The sequence below is a fragment of the Arachis ipaensis genome, chromosome B08, assembly GCF_000816755.2.
Source record: "Arachis ipaensis cultivar K30076 chromosome B08, Araip1.1, whole genome shotgun sequence".
Lineage (NCBI taxonomy): Eukaryota > Viridiplantae > Streptophyta > Magnoliopsida > Fabales > Fabaceae > Arachis > Arachis ipaensis.
In genome coordinates, this window is record NC_029792.2 from 14,342,286 (window position 1) to 14,355,090 (window position 12,805).

At 37.5% G+C, this 12,805-nt stretch overlaps 1 pseudogene; it reads left to right on the top strand.

Moving 5' to 3' along the window:
- LOC107610574 overlaps positions 2,784-12,805 on the top strand; it is a 33,974-nt pseudogene continuing 23,952 nt past the window's right edge.

Sequence of the window (12,805 nt, forward strand, 5' to 3'; positions counted from 1 at the left end):
CGAAGAAAGAAGAGAAAGAAGAGAGAGAATGCAGAAAAGCTTTCAATGGAATTAAGAAAGGAAATTAAAAATGAGTTAAGTTTCCAAACCCCATGCCTAGTAACGTGTAATCAATTAATGCCATCATATCAATTTTAACTTTCTCTTTCCATTTACCAATGTCTGCATTAACTCCATTTAATCAAATTTTGAATTCCATCAAATGAAGGGTGTGGTATCTGTGGAAGCATGTAACTCTTTCCTTCTTTCCTTTTTAATTCGGACCAAGCTTTGTTGGTCTTGCAACATATTGGTTTTTGGGCTGCAACATAATTTCCTAGCCCAATTCAAGTTGCCTAATAAAATAATTCAGCCACATATTAGATAGATTTCTTGCACAAGGATGAATTTCTTCAACATATTGGGCTTGTTTAATTTTTAGCCCAAACACAAAATATGCACAGCAAAATTATTAATCAACAAATGTGAATTAAGATTTAATTTAATAATTTTGCAATTTATTACTTTTAATAATGCTTGATTATCATCAAAATAATTTAGAGTTTTCCAAACTCATCAATCTCCCCCTTGATGACAAACATTATTAAAAATTGAATTGAAAAGAGTAAGGATTAAAAATACTCCCTTTGAAGGTTTGGAATCCTCGCCCTTTCCATTTGTTACATAGCTCCCCCTTAATATGTGTCATTTTATTAAAGGAAGCTTTACCTGTAACATTCTTAAAACCAAGCTTACAGCCACAATATATTCAACATATGAAATATTAAAAAATGTTGAACAATTTGATTTCTGAGTAGATAAAATATGATAATCAAAACTTGATTTGTTATCATCTAAATAATTTTCTGCTCATTAAAACAACCAAATTAAAGCATGCTTGAGTACCTTCAGAGTACATTTCAACATATAACCAGGACTCAACATACAAACAATTCCTGTTAATAGGATTTTCTGCCAAACTATTTAATCAAGCAAAAATCCAACAATTCACAATAAAATTGGCAGAATAACAAATCAGAAAAAATATCAGAGTACAAGAAAATTCGTAACTCAGAGCATAAAACACATAAACCAGAAAATTAGAGCATAAATCATAGAGAAAAATAAACAATTGTAGCACAAGCATAGGAAAAAAAATCAGAGTACAAGCACAGGAGTAATCATCAATCATTCAGATTTCAGCCCCTGTTTCATAGTTTCAGCCCTTGTTTTTCAGTTTTAGCCCCTGTTTTTCAATTTTTCTTAACTTTTCTCCCCCTTTTGTCATCAATGGGGTCCTGCAAAACAAATGAAAACAATATGCCAAAATGCATAATATTTATTTTTCACCAAAACACAATGGTCCAGAGTATCCAAGTACGGTAATCTAACAGTTACAAAATACCAAAATAAGAAAGAAATAAAAGGTAACAAAGTTCAAAAGGTATTATCAGCCAGAAGCATATCAAACATCAGAAAGATTAACATCTAATCCAAGGGATTCATAGTCTTCATCCTCAGTAGCCATGTCCTTTTCAAAGCTGTTGATCAGCAAAGTGATTCTCTCATGACACTTTGTCCAGGCCTTTTCATTCTCATAAGCTTGTTTTCTGGCCTCCTTGGAAGATTTGATCATCATATAGGTCATATGAGAGAATTCTTGCAGCACATCTTTGACTGAGTCGGTAAGTTTGGAAGATTTTAAGGGATTGTAATCAGTTTCATCATTTGATGCAATGGCGCTTTTTCCCTTTTTGCCTTTCATGGCTTCAGAAATTTCTCCTCCTTTCAAGGTTGAGACCCTGTTTTCTATAGGCTCATTGAGAATGTCAACATGAAAGTGTTCGAAAATGCAGGTCAGAAAAATTCCATAAGGCAAATTTGCCTTTTTTATCACTACGCACACACTCCCACATGTGACGAACCATTAAGTAAGCAAAAGAAATAGGAGATGAAGTGATAATAGAAAATATAACTAGGGTATCAAAAACTGTTACCCTCTGATATGATCCGCTCTGAGGCATCAAAATATGGTTAATGATGCGGTGGAGTAATGTTCTCACAGGGCCCAGAGCCTTGTGAGTCAGAATGGTTCCATCAAGAGCAGAGAAATTCTCGCAAACCCGAGAGAGAATATTCTGAAGAGTGACCCCAACCTGAGAATCCCATTTTCCTGTCGTGTATGCTCTTGGTCCATCATCTTCATATCCTAGTGCAACACTGATGGTTTCTCTATTCAAGGTCAGGTGCACCCTCTTAACATAGGAATGTATGGCTCCATCAATGTACATCATGTTTGCATAGATTTCACGAAGTAGATTTGGGTAGACTGGCATGTGGATCTTGAGCAGTGGAGTCCATTTTAGTTTATCAAACAGGGTAGACAGATCAACACCCTTATCAAACAGATTCTCCAGAGAGACAACATAAGAAGTACACAAGTGGCGGTTGACAAGAACTTGAGAATGAAATTCATAAGCAGCGCATAAATTGAACCTAGCCGGATCAAAATGTGAATGATTCTTGTTGTACTTGTTTTTGAAATCAAGAGATTCCAAGTTTGGTGGCTCTCGAGTGTGTTGGAGGGTGTAACCCTTTGAACGCTTAGAACTGTGACCAGAAGCTTGTGGAGTTGATTTCTTTGGCGATGAAGGTGGCAGAGATGATTGCGATTCTTCTTCAGCAGTCGTTGGCTCCTTTTCCTTTTCAATCTTCCTTCTTGAGGAGGTTCTTTGAGCTATTACCTTCTTCCTCATGGTTTCGGTTGACTGTGAAGAGAGTGAAGAAGATGAAGTAGAGTGAATATGGATATACGTGTGAGTGTGAGGAGTAGAAGAAGATGGAGAAACTTTGGTTTGTGGGGTTCGGTTGCTTCTCCTAGGCGCTACCTTCTTTTTCATAATGAGAGAGGGAGAAGTGGAAGGTGATAATGTGAAGGGATGACTGAAGATGGTGGGATGTGGAGAGAGAGGTTACAACTACATTTAATGGGCATTTAATGACATGGTTATTAACAAGGAAATCTTTTTAAAAATTAAAAAGTTAACTGAAAAAGATTTTTCCTTGAATCAAGGGAGGGGATAAGGGAAAGGATTATGATGTGACAAGAACTCCTCCTAACAAGATATGACGTGACAACTTCCCAAAAAGAATTATTTTTAAAATGATGAAGAACTCAAATGGGTCAGATTCAAGGAGTGGGTCAAGAATAATTGGTTAGGCCCATGTCTGCTAATGCCAAGTTCAGTCTCCCCCTGTCTCATGGCTTATTCAATGCACAGCCAAATTTGTCTCCTCCCTACCTATGAGACAAAACCAAACAGAATCAGAAAAATCACAATTTATCAACAGAATTTAATTCTAACATTCCCAAACTATTTCTTAATGAACAGAACCTATCTTCACACAAGGGTTTAGTGAATATATCAGCAAGCTGTTCTTCGGATTTTACAAATTGAATATCAATAGTACCTTTTTGCACATGTTCTCTAATAAAATGATATCTAACCTCAATGTGCTTAGTTCTAGAGTGCAGAACAGGATTTTTAGAGATGTTTATTGCACTCATATTATTACAAAACAAAGGTATACTATTGATTTTCAATGTATAATCCTCTAGCTGAGTTTTTAACCAAATTAATTGAGAATAACAAGCAGAGGCAGATATATATTTGGCTTCAGCGTGGATAGAGCAACTGTGGCTTGTTTCTTGCTTGACCACATGTTTAGTAAGCTTCCAAGGAAGAAACACATTCCGAATGTGTTCCTTCTATCCACCTGGTCTCCCGCATAATCTGCATCACAAAACCCTACTGCATAAAAGTCATCAGATCTGGGATACCATAATCCAAAATCACAAGTTCCCTTAATGTATCTAATGATTCTTTTGATGGCTGAAAGATGGGATTCTTTTGGGTGAGATTGAAACCTTGAACATACACCCACACTTTGAACAATATCCGGTCTAGAGGATGTAAGATACATGAGTGAGCCAATCATTCCTCTATACCGAGTTTCATCCACATCTTTGCCATTTTCATCCTTTTCAAGTTTAGTATTTGGATGCATTGGTGTTCTCATAGGTTTAGAATTTTCTAGGCCAGATCTCTTGATTAATTCCTTAGCATATTTTCCTTGGTGAATAAAGATACCACTAGGAGTTTGTTTAACTTGGAGACCAAGAAAGAATATTAGTTCTCCCATTAAACTCATTTCAAACTCACTAGTCATGAGTTTTCCAAACTCTTCACACAAGGATTCATTGGCCGATCCAAACACTATATCATCCACATAAACTTGAACAAGAAGAATATCATCATTAGGAGTGATTTTCTAACAAGAAGGCGCTAAGCCTTTCATACCAAGCTCTAGGAGCTTGCCTAAGCCCATAAAGAGCTTTTGAAAGTTTGAAAACATGATTTGGAAATTCTTTATTTTCAAAACCGGGGGGTTGTGCCACAAATACTTCTCTATCTATAAAACCATTAAGGAAAGCACATTTGACATCTATTTGGAATATTTTAAACCCCTTGTGGGCAGCATAGGCAAGAAGCAACCTAATTGCTTCCATTCTTGCTACCAGGGCAAAAGACTCATCAAAATCTATACCCTCCTCTTGATCATAACCTTGGGCCACTAATCTAGCCTTGTTACGAACAACACTACCATCCTCACCCAATTTATTTTAAAAAATCTACTTAGTACACGTTACCTTCTTACCATTCGGATTAGGTACAAGTGTCCAAACCTCATTCTTTTCAAATTGAGCAAGCTCCTCTTCCATGGCTTTAACCCAAGAGGGGTCTTTAAGGGCTTGCTTTACATTGAGAGGCTCTAATTGGGATAAGAAAGCAACATTGCTTTGATCAACTTGCTTCTTGCTTGAGGATCTAGTGGTCACGCCTTGGGAAGGATTACCAATGATAAAATCATGGGAGTAACTGTTCATAAATTTCCATTCTCTTGGCATTGGAGGTAAGGATCTGCCTTGATGAGCTTCTGCATTCTGATCTGTTCCAGATTTTCTTACTGGTTCAGGAGACAAAATAGAAATGTCTCCTCCATCCTGATGAGATATTTTCGGACAGACATGTTCTTCACATGGGACAGATTTGGAATTATCTTCACTGACTTTCTGGTTGACAAAATCTTCACAGCCTACATCATCTTCTACCACAGCATTGGGAATTGAATTAGTATCACAAAAAAACACGTATATGGATTCCTCTATGGGTCTATGTTCTTTGAGGTAAATTCTATATGCTTTGCTAGTGGTGGAGTATTCAACAAACATTCCCTCATAGGATTTTGGATCAAACTTTCCAAGATTTTCTTTATTATTAAGCACAAAATATTTGCATCCAAAAATATGGAAGTACTTAAGATTAGGAGGGGTTCCTTTCCATAGCTCATAAGGAGTTTTCTTTAACCCTTTTCTAATGATAGTCCTATTCAAAATATAACAAGCTGTATTTACAGCTTCAGCCCATAGAAATTTTGGAACCTCATTTTCACAAAGCATAGCCCTAGTCATTTCATGAAGGCTTCTATTCCTTCTTTCAACTACCCCATTTTGTTGAGGAGTTCTAGGACATGAGAAATTATGAGTAATTCCAAAATCATCACATAATTTTTCAAAATCTTGATTTTCAAATTCTTTTCCGTGATCACTTCTTAAGTGAAAAATTTTCAAATCCTTTTCATTTTGAATTCTTTTACAAAGGGTTGAAAAAGCATGGAAAACATCATTCTTATGAGCTAGGAAGAGTATCCAACTGAATCTAGAGTAGTCATCTACCACCACCAAACCATAATGTTTATCTCCTAAACTTTGAATTCTTGTTGAACCAAAAAGATCAATATGTAACATTTCTAATGGTCTCTTGGTGGAAATTCCATCTTTAGGTTTAAAAGAGAATTTTACTTGTTTGCCTAGTTGACAAGCATTACAAGTAATATCCTTATCAAATTTAATGTTGGGAATTCCTCTCACCAAGTTCTTTTTAACAAGTTTAGAAATTTGGTACATGCTTGTATGACTGATAAACCACTATTTCATGGTTTATCTTGTGCTCAATTGAGTGGTTTTTATCAACTCTTTACCCACTTATTCATACTATTTGCATAGTTTTACATTTGCCTTCCTAATTATGTGCTTTAATTGAAAACATGCTTCTTTGACCTTAAGTTCCCTATGTTTAATCCTCTCTTATTACCATTAGATGCCTTGATATGTGTGTTAAGTGATTTCAGAGATTACAGGGCAGGAATGACTCAGAGGATGGAAAGGAAGCATGCAAAAGTAGAAGGAATATAAGAAGTTGGAGAAATTGCTAAGCTGTCCAGCCTGACCTCTTCGCACTCAAACGGCTATAACTTTAGATACAGAGGTCCAAATGATGCGGTTCCAGTTGCGTTGGAAAGCTAACGTCCGGGGCTTCGATTTGATATATAATATGCCATAGTTTCCCTGATACTAGGCGACACGGTCGCGTGATCCACGCAGACGCGTCGCAGTGGCGAAAAACCAGCGTGGCAGATTTCTTCTCCAGCGATTTCTGGGCTGTTTTCGACCCAGTTTGCGGCCCATAAAACACAGATTAGAGGCTATAAAGTGGGGGAATGCATCCATACATGATCAAGCTTTCATATGCACAATTTTAGGAGTAGATGTAGTTTTTAGAGAGAGGGGTTCTCTCCTCTCTCTTAGGATTAGGATTTAGGATTTCTCTTAGTTTTAGGAGTGACTCTCAATCCCAGGTTCAATGTTCTTTTTATTTATTTTCTCAATTTAATTTATGAATATCCATGTTAGATTTGATTTCTTTATTTAATATTATTTGAGGTATTTCAGACTTATGATTGCTTTCTTTCATCATATAAATAATTTGAATTTTTCCCTTTTAGCTTTGGTTGAGTCATTGGAGACACTTGAGTTATCAAACTCATTGTTGATTGAAAATTGGATTTCTTCATTTCATTAATTCAAGTTTCAATAACTCTAGCCTTTCCCAAGGAAAGACTAGGACCTGAGGAATCAAAATTAATTCATCCACTTAACTTGCCTTCAAGTTAGAGGTTAACAAAGTGGGAGAAAAATCCAATTCTCATCACAATTGATAAGGATAACTAGGATAGGAATTCTGATTTTCATACCTTGCCAAGAGTTTATTTTATTATTATTATTTTATTTTTCTTATCATTCAACATACTGCTTCCTTACTTTCTAAAACCCCTAATTTACAAGATTCATAACCAATAATAAGAACATACCTCCCTGCAATTCCTTAAGAAGACGACCCGAGGTTTAAATACTCGGTTATCAATTTTAAAAAGAGGTTTGTTACTTGTGACAACCAAAACTTTTGTAAGAAAGGTTGATTGCTTGGTTTAGTAACTATACTTACAACGAGAGTTTACTATAACCTCTAAACCATCAATCTCCAGTTCTTCAAAATGGCACCGTTGCCGGGGAATTGTAAACGTGTGCCTTATTATTGGTTATTGTAAATATTTATTTTTTGCTTGTTTATTTGTTTTTATTTTTGCTTTTTCGTAAATTAAGAGGTTATTGGTTTTTATTTAGTTATTAAAAATTTTTCAAAAATTTTTTCTTAGTGTTCATCTTGATCTTCAAGTTGTTCTTCGCATTCATCTTGACCTTCAAGTTGTTCTTAGTTGTTTTCTTCGTTTTGATCTAAAAATTTTAAGTTTAGTGTCATTTTATTGTTTTTCTCTTTCCTCATTAAATTCAAAAATTCAAAATTTAAAACTCAAATTTCAAATTTCAATTTTCAATTTTCAAAATTCAAATTTAAAAAATTTAAAATTCAAATTTAAAATTTCAAAATTTAAAATTTTAAAATTCAAATCTTTTTCAAAAAAAATCATATCTTTTTCAAAATCTTATCTTATCTTATTTCAAAAATCAAATTTCAAAATTCAAATATTTAAATTTCAAAATTCAAATTTAAAAATTTTCAAATTTCAAATTTCAAAATTCAAATTTCAAATTTCAAATTTCAAAATATTAAAATTTAAAATTTAATTTTCAAAATTTAAATTTCAATAACCTTTTAATTTCAATTTATTTTTATTTTCGTTTTTAATTTTCATTCGCTATCATGAGTTCTCACCCCCATCGCTTTGAGTTTGGTTCCAATGTTGTTGCAAGGAATGGAAATTATAACAGGAACATGCATCAAGGTCAAAACAATCAGAGATGGAAGGAGCCACAAGGATCTGATCAACCCTTCCGGCAACAACACCTTCCACAGTACCACAGACAAAGACCATTCCACGATGCATACCAAGATGATAGATATGATGGACCCCCATCATATGCCTATGAACCTCCTCAACACAACTTTGAACCACCACACTCACAAGCCAACTACCACCATTCACCTCCATATGACCCTAACCCTCATCCACCATACCAACCACTTTATGAGCCAAATGAACCATACACAGAACCACCACCTTTCCAACACAACTACTCTCATGAACCATCACCTCAATATTCACCATCTCCATATCATTATCAAGATTAACCACCTTCCTATTATGAACCCTCTCTCCCAACCAATGAATCCTCATATCCACCCCAACCTCCAATGGATGACAGACTTCGTGTTATTCTTCAAAGGCAAGAAAGGATGAATAAGAGTGTGCTAAATTTTGCGGCTGCCTTAGGCGAGTTAGTAAATATAATAGCATCCCAATATCTGAGCACTCAAAGAACTCCTGGCTACATGTGGAGAATCAAAAGAAGAGCAAAGCATGAAGGAGACACTAGAAACTTTGGTGGACAATGATAAACCACTATTTTAAGGTTTATATTGTGTTTAATTGTGTGGTTTTATCATGATCCTTACCCACTTATTCATTAAATTAGCATGCATTTAGATTTCCTTCATGAATTTATTACATGTTTGAAAACTGCTTCCTAGAGACTTTAATTATTTATTTTTAATTCTCCTTTATTCCATTCGATGCCGTTATCTGTGTGTTAAGTGTTTCAGACTTTATAGGGCATGAATGAGTTGGAGATTGGAAAGGAAGCTAGCAAAAAATGGAAGAAACACAAGAATTTGAGGAAATAACCAGCGAGAAGTGACGCGGTCGCATGGCTCACGCGACCGCGCGAAGGAGAGCAAATCGCAGTAACGCGGCCGCATGGCTCACGCGGCCGCGCGAATTGGAAAAGTTCTGGCGACGCGGTAGCATGGACGACGCGAACGCGTGGCGAGGAAAAGCGCGAATGATGCGATCGCGTGACATGTGCGATCTGCATAATCTGCAGAATTCGTTGGGGGCGATTTTGGGCCCTATTTCGACCCAATTTTTGGCCCGGAACAGTAGACTAGAGTCAGAGAACATGCAGAAACAATTAACACATTCATTCAGAGACAGTTTCAGATCTAGTTTTTACTTTCTTAGGTTTTTCTCTCTAGGTTTTAGAATTTTAATTTTCAATTGGTCTTAGCATTGGAACATTGAGAAGAGTTATTCCCTCATCAAGACTTCGTCATTCTAGTTCGTTTTCTCAATTTATTTTATTTTGCTACTATGAGCTGCATGTTTCTTCCGTCAAATGACGCGTTCACTTCCTGATCCGCGCTTGCTAATATTCAATCCTGAAATTGAAAGGACAATTTCACGAATAAGGCGAGAACAGCGTCGGTTAGCCCACTCTGAGGGCGGATCTGAAAGTGAATCTGAGGAAGAAACCAGCCCCCGTTCTACTGATTCGGTTGTTTTATGTGCAGAAAACATGGCAGCTAGGAGAGTTACCATCCAAGAGGAAGGAGCCCCTAATTTTACAATGCAACCGTTTCAAGCGCATCATCCGGCGGTAGCTACAGATTTTGAAATAAAGCCCGCACTGCTAAATTTGATGCTCAGGTTTCATGGCCTACCTGCTCAAGAGCCTATCAAGCACTTGAGAGATTTTCAGGCAGCCTGTTCTACTGTCAGGCGTGATGGCACTGATGAAACTTCAATACTGCTGAAAGCTTTTCTGTTTTCTCTTGAGGGAAAAGTAAGAGAGTGGTACTACACTCAACCTCTAGCAAATGTATCCAACTGGGATACACTCAGAAAGGAGTTTCTGGAGAAATTCTTCCCATCTAAAGTCACTGATAAGCTAAGGAAGGATATCTCCACAATTGTTCAGGATGACAATGAGACTCTCTTTAAATACTGGGAGCGCTTCAATAATCTTCTGGAAGCATGCCCCCACCACATGATTGACAAGATCGTGCTACTCAGCTATATCACACAGGGTATGAGGCCCCAAGATAAGACTATACTGGAAAGTGCCAGCAATGGGTCTATGAAGAAGTACAAGACCACTGATGAAGCTTGGCAATTGATCAGTGATTTAGCTGAATCCACTAGGAACCACAGACAGAAGCAAGGCCGTTCAAAAGCTGTTGCAGAAGTATCTTCTAGCAGCGAGACTGCTGCTCTACGTGAAGGCATCTGTGAAATGACCAACTTGCTGAAGCAAATACAGTTGAATCAACAAGCTCAGCAAGCTCAACCTCCTCCACCACAGCAAAACCAACAACTAGTCCCATAAAGAATTTACGGAATCTGTGCTGATTACAGCCATTACACTGATGAATGCCCACAGCTCCAATAAGAAGACAACATGGTGGCATCCACTCACAACTTCTATGACCGCCCCAACCAAGGGTACAATCAAAGTGGAAATAATAACTATGGATGGCAGGACAATTCAAACCAGAATTGGAGGGACAACAATAACAGAGGAGGCAGAGATAATCAGGGAAATCAGAGGTGGAACAATAACAACAACAGGCAGCAAAATCAACCTTACAGAGCACCTCACCTGAGGCAGAACCAAGGACCACAGAACAATCAGCAGTAGACCTCTCAATTTACCCATTCTTCTTCACCTTCTACTGAAGACCTACTGCAATCTTTTGAGAAAAGACAACAGGCCATGGAAAGCAACATCATGAATAGTATTAATGCCAGTCTGAATGGTCTCACCTCTACTATGCAAGCTTTTATGACATAGTTTGTACCAGCACAAAATTCCAATAACCAACCTTCAAGCACCACTGGAATCCCCTCTCAACCATTACCCAACCCAAAGGGAGGCATTAATGCCATCACCCTGAGGTCCGGAACCACACTGCAGGAGAGGAATAAGGAGGAACCAAGCTCACCAGAATACGCCTCAGCTGAAGAGGTGGTAGAAATCGAAGATGTTGAAGAGGAAGAGGATATATAGGACATAGCTGAAGAAGAAATAACTCAACCACAGGAGGAAGCACCAAAAGGCGCAGGCACCACAAAAAACACTACTCCCGTTCCATTTCCACAACTTGCAAGGAAGCCCAGAAAGCAGCTGGACCCCGATCCTAAAATGGTAGAGATATTCAAAAAGGTTGAGGTAACTGTTCCCCTTTTTGATGTTATTCAGCAGGTACCTAAATATGCAAAGTTTATAAAAGACTTATGTATCCATAAAGACAAAATTAATGAATTAGAAACTATTCCTTTAGGTAGTTCTATATCTGCTTTAATGGGAGGATTACCTGAAAAATGTAGTGATCCAGGTCCTTGCATAGTTAGTTGTACTATTGGTGGTGTAGTAATTTATGATTGCATGTGTGATTTAGGAGCATGTGTCAGTATAATGCCTTTGTCTATATATGATGTTTTGAGGCTCCCTCCCTTAAAAAGGTCGGCAGCTCGTTTTGTGTTAGCAGATAAAAGCATTATTACAATGGCTGGAGTTGCTGAAGATGTTTTGGTGAACATTAAAGGGCTCACATTTCCCACTGATTTTTATATCTTGGAGATGCCCCACAATGATTCAGATAAGCCATCATTAATCCTACTTGGAAGACCATTCCTGAAGACATCAAAATTCAAATTGGATGCTTTTTCAGGAACATACTCCTTTGAAATAGATGGCCGCATAGTAATCTTCAATCTGAATGGAGTCATTGACAATCCCCCAGAAGTTCGTTCTATCTTCCAGTGTGATGTCATAGACGAAAGTGTGGCTGAAATTCAAGAGGAAGAGTTTGAAGAGAGGCACACTGGACAAGGTCCCAGTGTGGGGACCCTCTTAACTGACAGTGAAGGCACTTCGCCATTTTCACAAGCCCCAGATAATCCAGAGCCTGCCCATGATCAAAAGTTAGAATTGAAACCTCTCCCTCCACATCTCAAATATGCTTATCTTGAGGATGAGCAGAAGCTTCCGGTTATTATTGCAAGGGAACTGACTTCTCAACAAGAAGAGCAGTTACTTGATGTACTGAGGAAGCATAAGAAGGCAATTGGGTGGAATTTGGCAGACATAGTGGGAATCAACCCTCAAGTATGCGAGCATAGAATATTTCTCGAAGAGGGAGCAAGACCTGTCCGTCAACCCCAGAGAAGATTGAATCCCACCATCTTGGAAGTTGTCAAAAAGGAAGTGACCAGACTATTGGAAGCATGTATCATATATCCCATTTCAGACAGTGAATGGGTAAGCCCAGTACAAGTGGTGCCCAAGAAATCTGGAGTCACTACAGTGAAGAATATTTCTAGCAAGACCTGTCCGTCAACCCCAGAGAAGATTGAATCCCACCATCTTGGAAGTTGTCAAAAAGGAAGTGACCAGACTATTGGAAGCAGGTATCATATATCCCATTTCAGACAGTGAATGGGTAAGCCCAGTAAGCCCANCGCCTGTCAGACATTATTGCTTTTTAGATGGTTACACAGGTTATTTCCAGATTCATATAGCTCCTGAGGATCAGGAAAAGACTACTTTTAACTTTTACATTGGGAC